Source organism: Alligator mississippiensis, chromosome 4 (genome assembly GCF_030867095.1).
Source record: "Alligator mississippiensis isolate rAllMis1 chromosome 4, rAllMis1, whole genome shotgun sequence".
Lineage (NCBI taxonomy): Eukaryota > Metazoa > Chordata > Crocodylia > Alligatoridae > Alligator > Alligator mississippiensis.
The window spans coordinates 118,879,133-118,899,865 of record NC_081827.1 but is presented as its reverse complement, the minus strand read 5'-3'; the positions used below and the strand labels follow the sequence as shown (position 1 = coordinate 118,899,865).

General features: G+C 47.6%; 1 pseudogene; it reads right to left on the bottom strand.

The window, feature by feature from the left end:
- Positions 1–11,288: 11,288 nt before the first annotated feature.
- Positions 11,289–17,880, bottom strand: LOC132250178 (aldo-keto reductase family 1 member B1-like; annotated as a pseudogene).
- Positions 17,881–20,733: the final 2,853 nt, after the last annotated feature.

The following is a 20,733-nucleotide window of genomic DNA, read 5'->3' as shown; positions in this document are numbered from 1 at the left end:
GGTCGGTGTCCGGCTTGCCAAGTGCAGTACGACGTTCCAATAATGGCCAATAGCAACTGCTCGGCTGGTGTTGGTTCTGGCCGTCCCTCATGCCACACATGGGACTTTTGTGCAATTTGTCCTGCTACAAGCAATGGCAGTGGGATATTCCAAGCAGTGTTCCTTTGCACTAATCCAAGATCAGTAGCGTGTCCCCCACTCCATGCCGCTTGGCGGGTGAGGAAGCAGGCCTCTTCTAGGTCCAGTAATTCCGAGCCAAATTCGACCACTAGTCAACCGAGCCAAACAGCTAAAGTCTCTCCAGGTTTAATTTTTGACTCTTTAAATAGCTCTTGCATTTCAGCTCGATTGCGGGTACGGAGCGTAGTGGTTGCTTGGATTTGGCCCTGTGGATTAGTCATATACTTAACTATGCTTATGGGAAGGGCCTCTGTCGGAGGAGGCTCCGGGGGTGGAGTGGGCAAAACAGGATATAATGACTCATTGCCCTTTATTTCGTTTTCATAAGGAGGTGGTATGGATTCCGCAGGCGGTGCTACCAGCCCTGGAGCCGCCTCGTTCCTCCCCAGCTCTAGGGCAGCGCTGGAAGGAAGCTGGTTTCGGTTGCAGTTACAAAAAGGGGGTGGAACCGTTGGGGACTGCGCCTCCCCGGGGGGCGGGGCCATCGCCTGGATTCCCACCTGTTCTTTCAAAGCTCCGCCCTTCTTTTCCGGGTCCTCCGGGCGGCTCACTTTTTTCCTGGCACCATTTTCTAGCGGCTGCTTAAGGGGTTCCGCCGCTGCTGCTTCTGCTGTGGCCTTGCCTACAGTTATTAACTGGTTGCTTAGATTTTCAATATCACGCATTGCATTGACAAATGCGCAGAATAAAACATTGATCATTTTTCCTTTGTCCCATTTGGGGCCTATCCATTTAGTTGCGGTGCGGCCCTCCGTCTCTAAATTTTTACGGAGCTGAGTGAACAGTTCGTGACTGCGTGACTGGGGTACCATGGTCGGGCAGTTAAACTTGTCGGGAGGTGTTCCTTCCCCGCCCTCTCGTATGTGGCGGATGCAGTGGGCAAACTCCTGGGCAGGGGTCGGATCCGCTACGCTCGCCGCTTTTACCCGATGTAGGGACAGGGTTCCCGCTTCGTCCCAGGGTCTATACATGACCCCTTTTCTGCTTACAACACAGCCCAGGGCCCTTATATCGAGCTTAGCGCTCCACTCTTTTCCCTCTCCCGCTTCGCCCCTCAGAGAGAAACGACCGGTAACTGCGTTCAGTCCTGTTCCCCCGGCCTGATGGTAGGCAATGTGTGCCCATAGATCATCCGAATCGGACGTCAGGTGCTCCCCACTGCGCCATGGGCAGTTTTTAACTAATTCCATCTCCCTTGCATCTTCCCCGGATCCCATCCTCGTCGCCATGTCGCCGCCGAGAGCCGCAGTGCAGGGTTCGGGGCTTTAGGAGCCCTAGTCAGTGGGCGGGTACTTGTGACACCAGGAGCGGAATCAGGCACTCAAGCGTATTGATTTAAGTCCCTGATAGGTGAATGCAAAGAGAAACTGGCTATCAGAGTGTATAGGGATAGTGAAAAATGCAGAACACAAGTCAACAACAGTAAAATAACAGGCATTAGGAGGAATACAGGACAAGATAGTGGCTGGATTTGGTACAACAGGAAAAGTAGGTAAAACTGCAAAATTTACTGCACGGAGGTCTTGTACAAAGCGATAGGTATTCTTTCCAGGTTTCTTTACAGGAAGAATAGGTGTATTACAAGGGCTCTTAGTTGGGACAATGATACCTTGCTTCAAAAGAGCTACTATAACAGGGCATATCCCTTCTTCAGTTTCTGGGCATAAAGGGTATTGAGCAACTTTAGGTAACGGCTTAGCTGGGTTTAATCTAATTTTTACAGGCTGAACAGTATGGATTTGCCCTGCTTCATTAGCATGTTGGGACCAGAGAAACGGAGGGACAGCCTTTATGATTTCCTCTTGTAACACAGAAAGATAAGGGGACTCAGGCTCAGGAAGTGAGCTAACTAGGGTGGCAAGTACAGCCATTTCATTAGCACTGGCAACATCTAAATAAACACCATTAGGAGAACAATACATAGTACAGCTGAGTTTACAAAGCAAATCTCTGCTTAACAAATTAACAGGAGAACAAGGACTGAGGAGAAAGGCATGTTCGTCAGAAACAGGGCCAAGAGAAACATGTAAGGGTTGGGAAGCAGGATGAGGAACTATCTGATTAAAAATTCCTACAGCGTTTACAATAGCAGAGGAGAGGGGAATTGTAGAAAATTCTTCAGCTCAGAGAGTAGAGCGACTTGCGCCAGTGTTTAGTAAACATTTTGTAGGAGTGCTATTTATTAAACAGGAAATGAAGGGATCCTCTTGATTAAGTGAGAGAAGTGGGGCTGTGATGATGTTATCATTCCTCAGGCTGTCCTGGCAGGAGGCTTCTTGATTTGGGACAGAAAATTGAGTAAGAGGAGGTGGTGGCTGGTTAAATGTCATCCCCAGTTGGCCAGGCCAGTGAAGACATTGAGACTTCCAGTGTCCTGGCTGGCCACAATAATGACAACTGTCATTATTTTGGGACTGAAATTCTCCTCGTCCCATCCCACGACCACGTCCCTTGCCTCTGAATTGTCCTTGATGGAAACCTCGGCTTCTACCTCTGCCTAAAGTCTGTATTTGTAAAGACGTTTGCTTAGTTTCTGTGGATTCCTTTTTCTTTTCTTGGCAGGCTGTACAGTGGTTAGCAGTGGTGACTAATTCTGTAAGCATCTTAGTTTGCCAACCTACAGCAATTATACACAGCTGTTCCTGGACTTTAGAAAGAAGTCCTTGGATAAAAGTGGCGGCAACTGCTTCTGGGGCAGTTTCAGCTGCATCTTCAATGCCAGAATGTCTTTCAAATATGAGTTTCAAGTGATCCATATAGTCTGCTGGGGATTATCCTTTGTTTTGCTTACAGTTATTTATTTTGGCCCAGTCAGTTTTCCTGGGGCAGATTTTAAGCATGGCCTCAAGAAGGCATTCTCAGGCACCTACTAAGTGACCTCCCATTCCAGGGTCTTGAGGAGGCCAATTAGCCTGTGCAATGAGGCAGTTACGGACCTCGGAGGGCAGAACACTTCTCATTAATTGGTTTAAATCTGCCCATGTTGGCTCATAAAACAATTGATTACAGTTTCCAATTCATCTCTAAACTTCTGGGGCTCTTCCCTGATATTGGGGAATTGCTTAACAAGGTTTAGGAGATCTCCTGGAGTCCAGGGGGCATGGACTGTGACTGTAGTTTCCCCATTTGGACCCTGCCCTGGGAGTTGGTGTAAAGGCATAAGACTAGTCTTTTTCAATTTTAAAGGTGGGACTGGACCATATTGGGTGCTGGACCTTAAGTAAGAGGAGGTTGAGGCTTCAGGAGACAGATGCCATGTCTCCAGTGGCCACGAGCATGCCCCGGGGACAGGTGATGGTTGCTGAGTGATGGTTTCCTGATGGGGTGGGCTGATTCCGCAGGAATAATCTATTTGGTTACTTTGAACTTCCTTGGGTTCAGTTTGTGCCTGGGACAGGTATGGGGGTGGCACACTGAAAAAATCAATTATGTCTTCTACAGATTCATTCTCAGTCAATTGTGAATAAAGTTGTGCTGGTGCTGTTGATGGGGGATCCCCTATTGGTGCTTTTTTCTGTTTTAATTCCTTTATCTGAGATTTTAGTTTTTCTTGGGAGTCCTTAAGGCTCTGAACTTGAGATTCTTGATGTCTTTTGGAAGTTTCTACATACTAATCAAAAAAATGTGTCCCACTGAGTCTGTGGTGTTTGAGCCTCTTGACTCAAGGGCTCCGCGGAGATAAAAGATTTTATCGTGCATCCACAGGTGCATCTCGAGTAGGGCCAAGGAGGTGATCCTCTCCCTCTACGTGACACTGGTCAGGCCACAGCTGGAATACTGTGTCCAGTTCTGGGCGCCCCACTTCAAGAGGGATGTGGACAACATTGAGAGGGTCCAGAGGAGGGCCACCCACATGATCCAGGGACAGCAGGGCAGACCCTACAATGAGAGGCTATGGGACCTGAACCTGTTCAGCCTTCACAAGAGAAGGCTGAGGGGGGACCTTGTGACCATCTATAAACTCACTAGGGGGGACCAGAAGGGTTTGGGGGAGACCTTGTTTCCCCCAACGCCCCCCCGGGATAACAAGAAATAACGGCCACAAGTTGTTGGAGAGTAGGTTCAGATTAGACATCCGTAGGAACTACTTCACAGTTAGGGTGGCTAGGATCTGGAACCAACTTCCAAGGGAAGTGGTGCTGGCTCCTACTCTGGGGGTCTTTAAGAAGCGGCTCGATGCCTATATGGCTGGGGTCACTTGAGCCCAGTTTCTCTCCTGCCCAAGCAGGGGGTCGGACTTGAAGATCTACAAGGTCCCTTCCGACCCTACTTCTATGATTCTATGAAGTAAGAGGCCTGGTTAAACTTATTTCCACAGGAAGCAATCCCCAAGGTTGGGGAGCAGGGGATTCCTCTGCAGGGGATTTCCCCACACATGCCTGCAATCACAGAGCAGGGACTCCCACTCCTCCCTCCATGCTTGTAGATGCATATGGAATAGAAGTCTCTATCAGTCTGAAAGCAGAGGGATTAACTCGCACATTGATTCCCCCTTCCCTGTTTGCAGATGCACTCACACATGGGGAAATCCCTCTGCAAGGGATTTCCTTGTGTGCACCTGCAAGTGTTGTGAGCATGGGGAAAGTACTCCCATAAGAGGGTGCCCCCTCTGTGTTTGCAGCTAGTGCCCTGCACTGTTGCCAGGGGGATGCTCCCATGTGCTGCATGTCTGTAAGCAGGAACTGATTCTGTTCCAGGAAATAACAGCCCAGGAGCAAAGATGGGTGGCACGTCTGTTAGAAAAAGGCAAAACTAGGAGAGTTGTTAAATCAAACTGCTAAATTAGATCATGGTCTGTTGACCCTCCCCTACAGAAGAATACATGTATCTGTCCCCAACACCAAGATCTGTTTTGGAGATATGGGCAGACATAGCAATTATACCAGTGTCAAATGATGCATGTAAAGCATTGTAATCCTATTTTATTCAGAGGGCCAGAGACAACTCTTATCTCTTAACCACTGTCATTATTGCTGTAACCCAGGCGGTACTCCAAGAGGTACCCCCTCTCCAATTGAAGGGATCAAAGCAGGTACACAAGCGGGTAGGGACTCTCCTCCCCCTGTAGAGCAAAGCCAGACCACCAGGGGGGCCTTAACCATATGCCTTTTAATAAGGGAACAGTACTGGGAACATAACAGGCATAAACCAGAGGGTATAGGGAACACTACAACGCCCCGAGGGGGCAGGATTCAACAAAGGTTAGACACAATCATAGACATATTCATCCAGTTGACAAAAGACAGGGTTAACAAAATATAAAACACAAACAGCAGAACAACCAATACTGGTTGGTGAAATATAAAAGGCACAAAATACAAAATGTCAAATAACAAGGAATATAGGGCCTAGGTACCTGGAGGGGGTGGGGAAAAACACAATGACCCTTTTCCACTGCAACAAGGATTTCTCCCTGCTACTTCACTCAACCCAACTGGGACTTGAACATGGCTCTCCCATGTGGTAGGTAGACACTCTACCACACAGCTACCAATGCTGGCACTATGCCAAGTTGCAAGGGGTCTTGACCTTCCTAGAGCCCTGGCCTCACATCAAGCTGCCTAGCTTCTTCTTGGAGGAGCTGGAAACAGAGCTGGGAACCACTCAGATCCTTGCTGGAGCTGGGGAACCTCTCCTGCTGGCCACAGCCTCTCATAGGGGATCCTGGAGCCCAGCGGGGAGCCTCTCCTGCCGGCTGCACACTGCACTGCTGAGGGTCCAACTGCTGCCTGCAGGTCCCACACCTTCAGATTCTTCTGGGGCATCTGGTCCTGCCCCTCTGGCCCAGCTCTTGTCAGCTCTTTGAAACTCCTTCCTTGTGGTCCCTCACTGGTCTCTCCTAAGTCAGCCATGCTGCCCCTCTTATCCCCCTCCAGGTGACCCAAGGGTCCAATCAGGGGACACGGAGGGTGAGTCTCTGGGGCCTGATTGGTGAGGAAAGGGAATCCCAAGTCTTCCAATCATCTTTTACCCCTTCAAAACCCCTGGGCCAAATCATTACCAGATTGGTGAGGAAAGGGAATCCCAAGTCCTCCAATCATCTTTTGCCCTTTCAAAACCCCTGGGCTAAGTCATTGCCAGCTAGCTCATCACATCGTAAAGTTGGGTCTGAAAGTTTACATCTGTGTGTGCCTATCTGTGTGCGCCTTGTCAGAAACGAGTTGTCTACTGTTCCTACCTCAAGCTTAAATCCTGCTTAAATCCTGGAGAAGGATATTTGCTACTGGATAGTATGAGGTATAGTTTAACCTTACAAATCATCCTTGTGTGGTCCACGTACTGCCCTGTAGCTGACCTAAGACATTAGAGCAGTGCTTGAGAGCTTTTTTTAAACATTCATGCACAGGAATTATCCATTTGAAATTAAGGTGAAAGTTGCATTTTAAAACAATGCACAAACGTACTTGGATCTCCAAGAGTCCAGCATGACAGAATATGCTCCAGGGATCTTGCAGCAGTGGTTGCGAGTGCAAGAGTACTTCTCTGTCAGGTTGTTCTGCCAGAATGATGTAGGGCTCTCCAATCTGAAGGAGCAGTTATGCAGATAGTTTCTCAGAAGCTTCACTCTTAAAGCAGATTTTTAAAAAGCACTAAATTCCTATATGTAGCCACTACCCTCACTGTGTCAACTATGACTCATTGAACCATCCAACTGAACACTACAGTAATCTGGAAATTAGTACTACTCAGTTTACAGACAAATAATGTTTTTGTAATGGTCTGTCAGTCAAATGTCTCTAGCACACTGTAAAGCAGAGGCTAGTGTTTCACTTGCTACCTTTATACTCATTTCATAATTAGCACAGCTCAAGTGCTTTGTCACCCTTCCACAAATCTCTTAAACTGAAAGAACTCATTGTTTGTAACATAACCATTCACTCCAGTCAAACAAGCTTAGCAGTGCATTTTGAATTACTTTCATTATGAGATTATGTGGTCATTGGGGTCATCTACGCTTGACTCTTGCATAAAATACCCCATAAACATCCTGTAAATAAACAGTGCTCCATATTCAATGCCTCTGGTTGAACTACAGGGGTTTTAGGTGGAAAAATCTCCCTCACTAGGATTCTGAAAAATAAAGATAGAATTTACCATAACCATTTACAAACTAACAACCCTTATGTTACAGTCTGTTTCCTTCAGAACCATTAAATAGTTGCCTTTTGTTTAAAGAAGATATTATGTGTAAAAACTCTCTTAGAATGCTTTCCCTTCAGCTATGTTCCTAGTAAAGATGGTATAATTTCTCTGAGTTGATGTTCTAAAGTTGACTTCTGAGAAATCAAGTATTGGTAGGAAGCCTGATGCGTTGTCTAAACTCTCTCAGCCAAAAATGGTCTGGATCTTCAGATGATGCTATTATCCATACCTGCTTTGAAAATACAGTCAGTCATGAAGAATCTTTATTCCCTCAAAAAGGGGGCATTTACTGTTCAGAACATTCAGAGAGATTGAAAAACCTGCGTGTGGTATGCATGCTTTACCAATTTGCACAAAGCATGAACTGATAACCAGATGCTTTCCCCTCCTCTCATCAGCTTTGGACTGACAGAGGACTGCAGCTTAAGAAGGTTTTAATATAAATGCCAATGGGGAAACTCAGAATTCTTACTCCTATAGATGTGGTGTAACCTAGGAGTCAGTAACCTACGGCCCACAGGCTGGATCCAGCCCACAGAGCCATTAAATCTGGTCATGGATGTGTGACTTCACCAGCTTTTGGCATCAGGAACCTTCAGCTGTGGTGCCATAAGTGATCTGCCCTGGCCACCTGATGCCAACTGCAACCAGTGCTGCTCCATATGGTATCGTATGGAGCAGCACTGGTTGCAGGTGGGTCCTAAGTACTAGGGCTGTGCAAAGCTTTGGTCCCTGATTCAATTTGGCAGAGATTTGGCCCAATTTGGTGGCTGAATCTCCAAATCAGAATCAAATCAGAGAACCCTGTAATCTCTCCGAATCAATTTGGAGAGATTCAGAAAGTTTTGGAGATTCGGACATAGACACAGCTTTAAATGTTTTTTCTACATACCTCTACGTAGAAGGTGGCTTGTGAGTGCTGCAATGCTGGGGCACATGGAGTGTCCCACAGAGGCACAGAGGGCTCCCCAGCACACTCAGCAGCAGACCAGGAAGTGGACCAGAAGCACTTCCGGTCAACTTCTGGGTCCACTGGGGAGTGCGCAGCAGGGGCCGCTGAGCACATGGAGCCCCCCTCCCCCCGCACTCCTGTGGGATGTTTCATGCACCCCAGCATCGCAGCGATCACAAGCCACACCTGCTACCTCAAGGTATGTAGAAAAGCTTTTAAAGCTGTGTCTATGTCCGAATCGCTGATTCTCTGAATCAGCATCGAATCTTCATATTTGGCCAAATTGAATCAGGGACAGTGATCTGAATCAACAGATTGAATCACTGTCACTGATTCAGGCCAAATCTGAATCCGATCGAATACAGCCTGCTTTGCACACCCCTACTAAGTACCCACCCTCTCACCTGCCTCTAAACCAAGGTGGGTCATTCCAGCCCACAGCCAGAAAAGCTTGCCTACTGCTACTGTTACCTGAGTGAACAGCACCTGTTGCTTTAACGCTAAAAAGTCCCATATTCTGTAGCTAATAGCTAAAACTTGGAGGCTTTATGCAACATTTTGTATAGCTATCTCATTGTCATAGGTGTCACAATGCTACTAGGTTCAAATACAATAAAGTCTCAAGCAGTCATATTTTCTATTGGTATACTATTATTTCAGCAGCATCTAAAGGCCCTAAATTGAAATATGAGGCCTCATTTACGTAGCTAGTACATGCTTGTATAGTGATACATTCTGTGACAAACTGAATCAATGGATATGGACACTGATGGATGAAACAGTTATACCACCTGAAAATGAAGAGGACTCAGTATAGCCCAATCCAGTGCAAGTATTTCATGTGTCTGCTTCTAACCTGTAGTAGCTGAAGCTAACCCATATTAAATGGCCTCCAGTTCATTCAAGATTAGGGTGAGACAGACAACAGTTACAAACTTTCAAAAGTTATAATTCCTCCTTGCTTTCTTAAAATAGTGTAATTCTCTATGCTCCATTGTAACTGGCCTTGCGCTCCAGGGGTGGCTAGAATGCCCCCTAGAGGCCCCATAATTCTTACCCCATACCAGCCCTAGGGTGCCCTCCCCTTCCCATTTGCCCACCAATGCCTTTGATGTAATTGTTTGGTTGGAAGGGAGGCTGCCTAATAGGTCCCAGGGTCAACCCCAGTTCCTCTAGATGCCAGCTAGTTCTTCCAGGGCATCAGTTATGCCTTCAGGGCTAATCACATGTTTCTGTCCACCGCTTACACCATGCCCATGCCTTGCAGATGTCACTGTACCATCACTCAGTTGGGATACTTGTCCCCCAAAGCCACCAGGCCACCTCCCTTGTTGGGGCTTCAACCTTCCCAGCTTCTGCCCCTCTACTCTAGCTGGTCCGACCTGGCTTCTGGGCTCCAGCCCTCACCTTGTTATTTTAATCCTGGGCCCCCCCAGGCCCTGCTCCAGACTCTGAGCCTGCTCCAGGCACTGATTTCTCCACCCTGCTCTAGGCACTGAGCCTGCTTTGGTTCTCTCTGTCCTCTGCACCAGTGCTGTGGTCTCTCTAGCCCTATTTCTGGTTCTGGGCCCTCTGGCCCCAAGCTCTGCCCCTTCTTGGGCAATGTGGGGCTCCTGGGACCTCTTTGTGCCTTGAGTCTGACCCCCCGCAGGGCTCAAGACAATCATGTACCTCTTGGGCACTAATAGGACCTCCAAACCACCCCTCAGTCCCTTCCACAAACCACTGGTTAAAACTCAAACCAAAACATGAGTTCTCTAGCACTGAACCCTCAGCCTCCTGGCCTTTTAAAGCAATCACTGTAGTGTCCACCCTGACTTCATTCCCCTGCCAGCCCTGGAAGAACCTGCAGCTTTTCGGCATAGCGGGTTCACAGTCCAGCATCAGTAGGCAGCTCCCTGCAGAGCTCCTTTCCCCTCAGCTTCCAGGGCCAGACTACGTCTTCTGGGCTCAGCCCTCAGCTTTTGAGTCTCTCCCTGAGTTACCTGGCCCTTTACTTCCAAATCAGGCCTGTCAATCACAGCCTGCACCTGAAGCAGGAGGCCAACTTATTTAGATCCTTTCCCCCAACAAGTCTGTTCACAGGGCTGGGCTGGCCCACATGCATTGGGCTCCCTCCCCCTTCTCAGTAATGGGGCATAAGCCCCATTACACTGATATTTCTGTACAAATTGTTAAAAGGCTAATATGATGGCTAGGGGCTGCTGTTTACAAGTCCTCTTGAACAAAGATTACTACAACTTATTTTGATAACCCATTCCTAAGAACTTAATTGAATAATGCAGGTGAGGATATGCATTTATAACTTTTAAAAAAGTACAAGAAATAGACAAAAGATTGCAATATTAATAATTGGAGGTTTTAAGAAAAGCAGCAAACTGAAGTGGGCTCAATATTTATTTTTTGGATTTCCTGTAGCTACTAGCTTCCCTTCATCTACCAGTCAGTATAGACAACATTTCTGCTGCAGGTGTGTTTTACATGCAAACAAGGCCAAAGGATTTCAAAATACAATCCTTCTAAGCCAGGGTTGGGCAATTATCTTAGCTGGAGGCCCACTTAATGAGTTTTAATGAGCTGTAGAGGGCCGCATGGATAGCCCTGCACCTTAACAGGTGCCCTACCCCCTGGTCACTATCTTGGGACCAGAAGTCCTACCCCTAACCCCTGACTTTTGCCACCAGAAGTCCCTCCCTTGCCCCTAAAAGTACTCCATGGGAGAGGAAGAGGAAGGTGGAGGGGGGTTTGCTATCTTAGAACCAGGGAAAAAAAACAAATCATATGCTAAAAGTCAAACATCTACTATAACATATTTTAATTTTATTTCAAAAAATATTTTTGTCCTGATTTATGTGCCTTTGCATGGCATATATAGAGGTGATTGCATAACAGCTCAAAAATAAAGTCTTATATTTTGGGGGGGGGGGATGGCGCAATGTGTATATTGTGTGCAGGGGTGTGGTAGTGTGTGTGGGGTGTGGTTGGGGGCTGGGAGTTTGTGTGGTAGGGTATATGTGTGGGTGGGGGTGGGTTTGTAGGGTTTGTGGAAAGATATGGCTGTGTGTTGGGGGAAGGGTGTGGGGTTTGTGGAGGGGTGTAGCTATGTGTGGGCAGGGTGTGGAAAAGGTTATTGTGTGTGTGGGGTGCCCCACCCCATGGTACACAGCCCCCACCACCAAAAGTGGTGGCATCAGCAGCGGCAAGCAGCAGGCCCTCAGGGTCCTCATGGTGTACACAGACAGAACCCCCCAGCGGCGCACAACTCCAGCCACCCCCAGGAGCTGCAGGTGGCAGCAAGGAGTGGGGCCAGGCCACCCACCTCCATCTCACACAGTTCCCTGTAGAGCACATGCAACTCCTGGGACCCAACCAGAGTCATGCACTGCACAGTGGGGGAGCCCCACAGGATGGAGCCCGCAACCTGGCCCCATTTCCTGCCACCTCCCAGGACTTTGCTGGAAAGCAGGGAGAAGATCTGGCCTAGCTCCATCATACTTGGCTCCCCATCACTTCCAGCAGAGTTCCAGGAGCTGCATGTAGCAGCAGGGAGTGGTGAAGGCCACCAGCTCTATTGCACGGGGCTTCTCCCCCACCCCCGTGGTGTGCAAGTCCCGGGAGCTGCATGTGAGCCACAGGGACCCTGTACAATGGAATTGGGCTGACCTGAGATCCATGCTCCCGCCCAGATGCAGCTTCTCTCCACCCACCAGCACTTCCCTACTGCTGCCCAGAGCACTGCAGCAGACACAAGGAGGAGCCAGGGGAGCCGAGCAATTCCCCCAGAAGCAGCAGCAGCAACCCCACTAGGAAGCGGTATGCTGGCCAGAGCTGGGGCCAAGGATCTCCCCACATGAGGGTGGGATCAAAGCACACTGGCCCAGCAAGAATGGTCAAGGCTCGGGGCACATGCAAAAGGTAGCAGGGGCAGCCATGGACCAGCAGGATACAATTAACTGTTGGGTGCATTCCTGAAGGCCAAATGAAATTGCCTGGTGAACCTGATCTGGCCCATATGCCATATTTTGCCCTGCCCTGTTCTCAGCCATGGGGCATGTCATGTCAAGGCCAGGATTGCTCTTCTGAGAAAGGATAGTCCTTGTGATTTTTGCTCCTAGAGAGAGAAAGGTTTTATTGTAAAACCCTCACAACAATGCATTAGAAAGATCAGCATAAATACAAGCCCCTGGCTAAAATAACATTCCTGATAGATGTTGTGCATAGGTCAAACCCTTCACTAAAGTGATCATACCTCCAGTCTTCCTCACTACTTAACCTATACAAGACCAAAGTTAATTCTCAACTTCTTTGATAAGAGGGATTTGCATATTTTGCAATTTATATCACTTGACCTCCTGCCATTCCTAATATAGTTTTTCCTGTAGCTTTGCATTTGCTTCAAATTTTGCCTAAAACTTTACTATTAAAAGGTGAAATATTTTTCACATATGTATTATACATCATACAAAAATACAAACTTCTGAAATATAGTAGGTTTGTAGTATTCCCTTTCATAATGTTTAAACTGTGAAAACAGAATAAGTAGCAAAGCTGGAAGTAAAAGCCAATAGTAGGCATAGGTTCCACCATTCTAAAATGGGGCACTGCATCAGTCTCAGCACAGGTAACATTAATAATCACAGGACAGGTAATACACCAGCCTAGCTCTTCTAGACTTGCTACTTAGAACACATTTCTAAAATGAAACTCATTTACTTTGAATATATTTGTCAGATAAATAACAGATAAAAATCTGAAGCTATCTGTTTTGGAGTTTCACATCAATTTTGACTTGTTAATCCATGCTTAATATAGGCCTCATAATATGACATTAACACATTATAATCCATTTTACCATGTTGCACACACAAAATTACAAATGACTAGTATTCCACTGGACTTCATTGGCTACAGAGGTGAGAAGTTTACTGAGGGCCAGGGTTTCCACGTTTCCTACTCACTAATTAAAATTGAGATTATAATTCTTGCCATTCATTATGCTGAATGAACTAAAGGAGAACAGACACTCACATGGTTAAAGAACAGATTCTGTATTTTCTCTTAAACCTGAGAAGAGTTTCCATCTCCTTGTTACTTAACTCAAAATCAAACACCTGCAAAGTAAGGGGAAAGAAAGAGATACACACACTATGAGGTTTCAGTTGGTTCTACAAGATACAAGCGTAAGCACATCCATGAAAAGAATATTGGAGATATAAATAGAAAAGCATTATATGTAGGGGTCTACCCAAATCAAGGAGGCAGATGGCTGATGTTTGTGGGCTGATCAGCCCAAGGCACAAGTGTGGCCTACAGAATCATGGCATTTGGGGCTCCACACAGGTTGGGAAATTTGATGGCAGGAGAACAGTGAAAAATAATACTGCCACCCCTCTCCTGCTGCCAAATTCCCAAGCCCCACAGAGCCAGATTAAGGCCAGCCCCACCCCTTCTCCCCCTCATGCAGTCAGATCGAGGGTGAGCCGATCACCTTTCCCCTCCATATGGCTGGATCAGGGCTGGCCCATGTCCCCTTCCCATGCAGGGCTCAACTGGTGCTAGGCCACTCCCTGACCCTCCCCCGCCCTACACAGGCCGCAGCTCACTACTCCACACGCTGGATCAGGCCCACCAGCTGGATTGGGCCCACAGATGCACTGAGCACTACCCATCCAGCTCAAGGTGGAAGAAGGTTCAGCACTACTGGTTCAGATGAAAAAATGTTATAATGAAGGTCCACATTTACGAAGGGCGTGATAAAACTCTTGAGCCAAAATTTCAAATTCAAGGAATTTAAATGTAGAGGCCTAAACCGAGTCATCTAGGTTAAGTAGCTTGACTTTCACAGGGGAGGAGACAGGGTGGAGGGCAGGGAGCCAGGGTCCAGGTTCTGGCCCCAGCAGCTATTACTTCCTGCAGGTGGCAGCCAGGACTCAGGCGCTGCTGGAGTGGGGAGGCAGAGGGCTGCAGGCGCTGGCCCTGGGGCACTTGGGAAGCATTGGGCACTGCAGATTGGGAGGGAGGGGCACAAGCAGGGCCAGGGGACAGTGGGTCAGAAGTGAGGGGCAGCTGAGGGGGTGGAGAGCTGTGAGGAGTGAGGGGCCATGCTGAGTAAATGGGGTTATGATGAGGAAAATTTGGGGAAGCACTGTGTTAGAGTTATTTTAGGTTTGGCAAATACTAGAACTTTCAAATATATTTATTGTTTGCAGTGGGTTACAGTCCTTAAAAGCTTCATGTGTGTTGCCTTTGCCTCTAAAGAAGTGATAATGCATATATATGTGTAATAATAATCCTGTTTGAGAGGCTAATTTTGGTAGTTTTCAAGGTCTTAGCTGCTGCATAATTATTTAAAATGCAGAAGATTCATCTGTCTATGTAGAAATAATGTACATTCAGCAACAAGCTCCAGGTGTTTTAGGTATGAGCTGGCATTAAACTGACTTATGGTGACAGACGGGATCATATTTTAAAAGAAAAATAGCATTTATCTGGCATTGCTCTAATGAAAGAAGTTCTAGTCAACATTTCAAAATTACTCTTAACTTTGACCAAAAGGTATAACATCTGATATCTAACAGTTATTTTTTTTCCAGTGCTAAAGATAGGGAAAACTGTGGCTTATAAAATAATGTCATATGTAAACAACTCCTTTACTGTCTTACCTTAACATTTTCTTCAATATGACAGAGTCACAGATTTGGGAATTACACTCTCATTTCTTTGGACATGGAACCTAATCAAAACCTACAGGAACAGACAAGGAGTATCAATGACAAGTAGTCATTGAAAAGCAACATTGTATCTATTTATCCATTCTATCATGAATTACTCTATCAGATTAGAGATAAAATATACATTAAAATAATAATAAGACCTGTATAAGGACAACCCAAAGTTTTGCGCAGAATAATTTAATCATTACTGGATATGAACCTAAATTTGCAAATTGTAAGCACCACAGGCTAAAGCTTTTCTTCTCCCTTTTGGACTGTAATCAGATTCAAAATTACTAAGGCTGTCAAATGATTTAAAAAATTGATCACAATTAATTGTGTGATTAAAAAATTAGTTGCAATTAATTGTGATTTTGACATCGCACAGCTAAAAACTCAGTTATACAAAACTTATGCAGGTACTTTGTGTGGTTGGGGGTGGGGGTGAGGTGTGTGGGGGGAATGGTGCCCAGAGAAGAGGGTTCCTGCGTACCCTGGCAGGATTTGCGGGACTGTAAGTCAGGAGTGAGGGGCAGCAGTAGGGCTGGGGGTGCTGTTGCTTGGGAATGAGAGGCAGATAGGCACACATATAGACACTACCCTGCAGGTAAGGGTGAGGGGGGAAGAGGTGTGAGGGAGGGAAGGGTATGGGTGGGGGGGACAGATGAGGCCCCCCCAGTGAAAAAGGGAGTGAGGCAACGCCAGGGGCAGGGGCAGGGGTTGGAGTGAACGGAGCCCTGGGACCAGGGCAGGTTATGGGACAGAGCTGCGGGTGGTTTGTCCAGCGGTTGCGGGGGGGCACTCCCATTGCTGTGGGGAGCATCCTGGGGCCCCACTAACCCCAGCCCCTGCCGCTCCTTCCCACATCATGGGGGCTTGATCTGTCCCCCCCCATGCCCTTTCCCTCCCCCACATCCCTTCCCCTTCACAGACTTGCCTGCTGGGCACTGCTCCACATGCTACTGGGCTGCATTTCAGGCTGCCTGCAGGCTGTGGGTGCAGCTGCATGTCTGTGTCTTTGCGTGCCCCTCCCCCCCAGTGCAGCCACCTGGAGCCTGTACCTGGACTGCCCTGCAGTCCTCTGCACTACCACCACTGCCCCACAAGCTGGCCCCGAGGTAGCAGTGACGGTGGTAAAGCAGAGCCCATGTGATGGCTCCAAAACCACATGACCGATTAACACGTTAAAAAAATAACACGAACAACGATTAACATGTTAATTACACATGTTAATTGCAATTAATTGACAGCCCTAAAAATTACACATTTTTAAAGGATCAAGTTGAAAAAAAGATATTGTAATTGCTGCTTAATTGGGCCAAGGTGTTGTCAGCCCAAGAGGAAGGTACTTTATAAAGGAAAAAAGGTAGACAAGTAGCCTGTACCTGAGCTGTGGTTTTGTTGTGCTTGTCTGCAATTTTCTTAACCTGCGGGTCATCGAGGAGAGAACAGTTCTTAGATGTGGACCTATAAAAATTAAAAAAAAACAGACACTATAGTGGTAGAAAAACATCATTATCTCATCCATCAAACAATAAAAGCCTAAAAAAATAATTGGCAGTTTAGAAGGGAAAAAAAGCATGCATCATTCTCTCACACTGTCCCTTTCCCCCCTAGTGTTTGTGCTTAATATTCTTGTATCACAAGTGAACTGAGTTTTGCATCAAGGTCAAAGTATAGCTCATGCCAGTATCCTCCCACAGGGCATTCTGCTATTAAGCACTTAGCACCAAAAATGCCTGTCTCCCAGATCTAAGAGTCTCATATTGACTACTGAGTTTACTTCTTCATGAGCACAATTTTTCCACTAGGTTGTGATTAAGAGGAAGTTTTGAAGCTTTCTATAAACAACCAGAGCAAATCCCCCCAAACTTATCCATTTCAAGGTCATTCTGTATTTGTTATAATGGCTACGTTAATTTGATGTTTTTACGGCCGTGGTGCTAGCCTGTTACCGGGCTCCTCAGTATGGCCCCTCCCGGGCTCCTCAGTATGGCCCCTCCCGGGCTCCTCAGTAATCACCCCTCCCCGGGGCTGGGGTCTATGCACCCCACAAGTGACGCCCTTGCTGGCATCTGCTGCGCCCGTCCTGGGCTTCCTAATATGGCGCTCCCCCTCTTCGGGGCTCGCCGTGCCCACACTGGGCTTCCCAATAGTCCACTATGGCGCTCCCCCTCTTTGGGGCTCGCCGTGCCCACCTTGGGCTTCTCAGTAATCCAATATGGTGCTCCCCCTCTTTGGGGCTCGCTGTGCCCACACTGGGCTCCCTGATAAAATCGCCCCTCTCTCTGGGGCTGGGGTCTACGTACCCCACGCATAACCAGGGGTCTATTCCCCGTCCGCAACCCACTGGTTGCACCCGCAACCCACTGGTTGCACTCCTTGCCGCCAGTTGCTCCTGCACTGGTGCGTAAGCTGCACCTTCACTGGCACTGTAAGAATGATGTGCCCTCCTGGCGCTAGACCACGCCCTCACTGGCGCTGGGGCACCCCACCCCTATGGGGTCCCCATGAGGACACTGCGCCCTCTTGGCGCTAGGACACCCCACACTCTCTGGGGTCCCTATGAGGCTCAGCCGCTCCTCTCTGAGCTAATTGACCTCACGACTCTGCCCTGTAACTCTCAGGGCCTAGCGTGCCCTCACTGGCGCAGGGGCCTCACACTCCCTTGTGAGTCCCCGATGAGGCCTCCTCCAACCCCTACAGCCTCACCCAAACCTCCGGTGTAACATTAAAGCCGAACATAAACTAGAGCCTCCTGGCTGTAACTCAAACATAAAGCCCCCTGGCTAAACCATAGTGCCCAATCCTCTCAGAGCTATCATGAGCTGTACTTGCAAATCAGGCTTCTTCCCATATCTTGGCTGAGGGAGTTCCTGCCTCTCCGGCTGTTGGCAGGGAACTGCCAGCCTGGCCTCAGCCCTGGGCTTTATAAGGGCCAGGCCCTGCCCCCTACAGGCAGCTGGCTCCCCTTAGTTGCTCCGGCAACCCGCAGCTGCGCTCGTTACCCTGGCAACCCTCAGCTGGGCTCGTTATGACATGCCAGGGCTCTCTCTCTCTCTCCCTGGCAGTTTCTCCTCTCTAGGAGCAGGAGCACCGAGGTGCCCTGCGACACATTCCAAACTAGTGAGCTGGTATCCCAGAATAATGTTCGTGGACTGTGTGGAGATGCAAGTTATACCGTATTTCCTCAAATCTAAGATGGGGGTGGGGGGTGTCTATCGCCTTAGATTCTTATACAAAAAAGCAAGGGGTGGGTGTAGGTGGCTGCTGCAGTTCTGACTGTGGCCCTGAGCTGGGGCTGAGGCCAGAGTAGACCTGCAGCCACCTCCTGCCCCTACCTCTGCAGCATCTCCCTTCCCTCCTCCCCTGCCCCCCTCCCCACTCCCTTTTCCCCCTTACTGTCAGGCACAGCTCAGATCCAGCTCAGACTGGATTCCCTCCCAGGCATGGAGCACAGGAAAACGCCATCCTCTGCCCAGCAAGGCCTGTGCTTCCATGTGCTGTGCTCTGGGGAGAGAATAGAGCTCAAGCAGCATCTGACATTAAGGGAGTTCAGGGGGAAGAGACTGTGAGAGAGGGAGGGAGGGCTAGAGACTGTAGGAGAAAAGTACTGGCTCAGGGAGGAGAGGTGCAGAGGAAGAAGGGAGGGCAGAGGGCGAGGAGGCTGCCTGACCCCCCTAGCCATTGCTTTCCTCACTGTAGCCGTTACAGGGGGATGAGCTCAAGACAGCCCTCCAATAATTAGATTCTATACCTGGAAAATTATAACAAATTTATACATTTTCCATATATAGAACCTAATAATTGGGTGGTCATCTTAGATTCAGAGTCATTTTAGATTTAAGTAAATATAATATTATACCAGTCTCCCTACCCAGCATGTACCAATCTCCATCCAGCAATTTCTCTTTCAATCTGTTTGTCTTTTGTCTCTGCCCTCCAGTCTCTTCCTCCTACTACTTACATTTTCCAGATTCACTGACTCTCAGTTGTTGCCCCTACACTAGGGTTGTCATCTGCTCTCAGAGGGCCATTACTTGCTTCTCTTTCCCTACTCCCTGTTCCAGTCTCTCTCCAGTACTTTCCCCTCACCTTCACGGCTCATCAGATCCGTCTTCCTTCTCTTCCAATCTCCTCCTCAAATATGCACATACCCCACTAACTTACCCACTAGCTTCCTTTTAGTCTACATCTACATGTTTCCATACCTATTCCTAGTGCCTTCCTCCTTATCCACATCGTCTCAATCTATCCCCAACACAAAATCTCAATCTTAGTGTCCTTTTTTTAATCACCCGTCAGCTTTTTGTTCCTTTCCATATCTTGTCTCTACCCCTCAATGGCTGTTTGCCTCATTCTACTCATCCATCTGTCACTACCCAGCCTGGTTCTTGACTTTCTACTTTAAAATTCTACTTTAAGATCAAGAGTTTTTCCTCCTCTGGGCTATCTGGGCCTATCTGAGGGTCTTTAGGGCATAGGAGAGAGTTTCCTAGCTCATAGAACCCTATATGCAGCTCTGAGCTGCAACTCCAGGGAATGTCAAACATTGCCCCCACTAATCTGGGAAAGTAGCATGTGTAGAAGAGCTGGAATCTTTAGGGAATGTATCTGTAAAGCTCTAACAACTCATCACTGGTCATATGCCAATGGTAGTATTTTATTGGCTTATAACTTGACCAAATTCAGACAGTTTTACAGGGTCATTAAAGGCATGTACCTGCCAAATGTTATGTCCATAACTTAGTATGGAAGTGTCAAAGATTCTCAAAGAAAAGGTTTCAAAAATATTTAATGTGTATGAAACACATTGTTCACTCATCTTGTGCTAAGCCACAGCAGGAAAGTTTAGGCTGAAATTTTCCAGAAACATTCAGCTTGAGGCATGGAAAATTTCAGTAGCAATGATTGTCATTTGGCAAGGGTATAAGCAACAAAATAGAGGATCTTATAAATGGAAAGTGTCAGGCACTGCCTGTTAGCAAATAAAGTGGCCTGATCTCAGTGGTGCTGAGCACCTACTGCTCCCATAGGTCAACTGAAGATGAAGTTTTTCAGTACTATGGAAAAATCAGGCTATTCATTTCACTACCCAATTATGCAGCAAAACAAACAAATATGGTGAAAAAAAAAAGTCCTTGTCATTAAGGCAATTTATGTCTTTTGTATATAGAGGGATTTTCATCTTCCATGCTAAACTATCCTATATAATACCTCCACACAGGGCAGTTTCTAGGGGGATACAAATTGGGGCGACTGCCCCGGGCCCCATGGACAGTGCCATACAGGCCCTGCTGCAGCTGTTGCGCACCGGCTCTGTGCTCTGGCTGCTTGACACCCCCCTCCCCATGCTGTGCTCTGGAGACTCACCAACACCCCCCTCCCCGCACCACGCTCCAGCCACTTGCTACCCCACCGGCCCCACACAGGCTGATATGCCCAAGCCCCACACACCCCTAGGGATGGCTCTGCCTCCACACTTTCCCAAATGTGTACACACATCATCATCCTTCAGACAATTTCTCCCATGGGGACAGACAGATTACCTGGTTATTGACAGGTCTGTATTTTAAATCAGGTTTACTCAAGAGCTGCTCAATCTGATTAGAATTAAAGTTGGAGATTCCAATGGTTTTCACCAGCCCAGCATCCACCAGCTCTTCCATAGCCTGAGGAGACAACAGATTCATACGCTGTATTTAACTAAGTTCTCATTTACACAGAGAAATGGCCTGGTGTAGC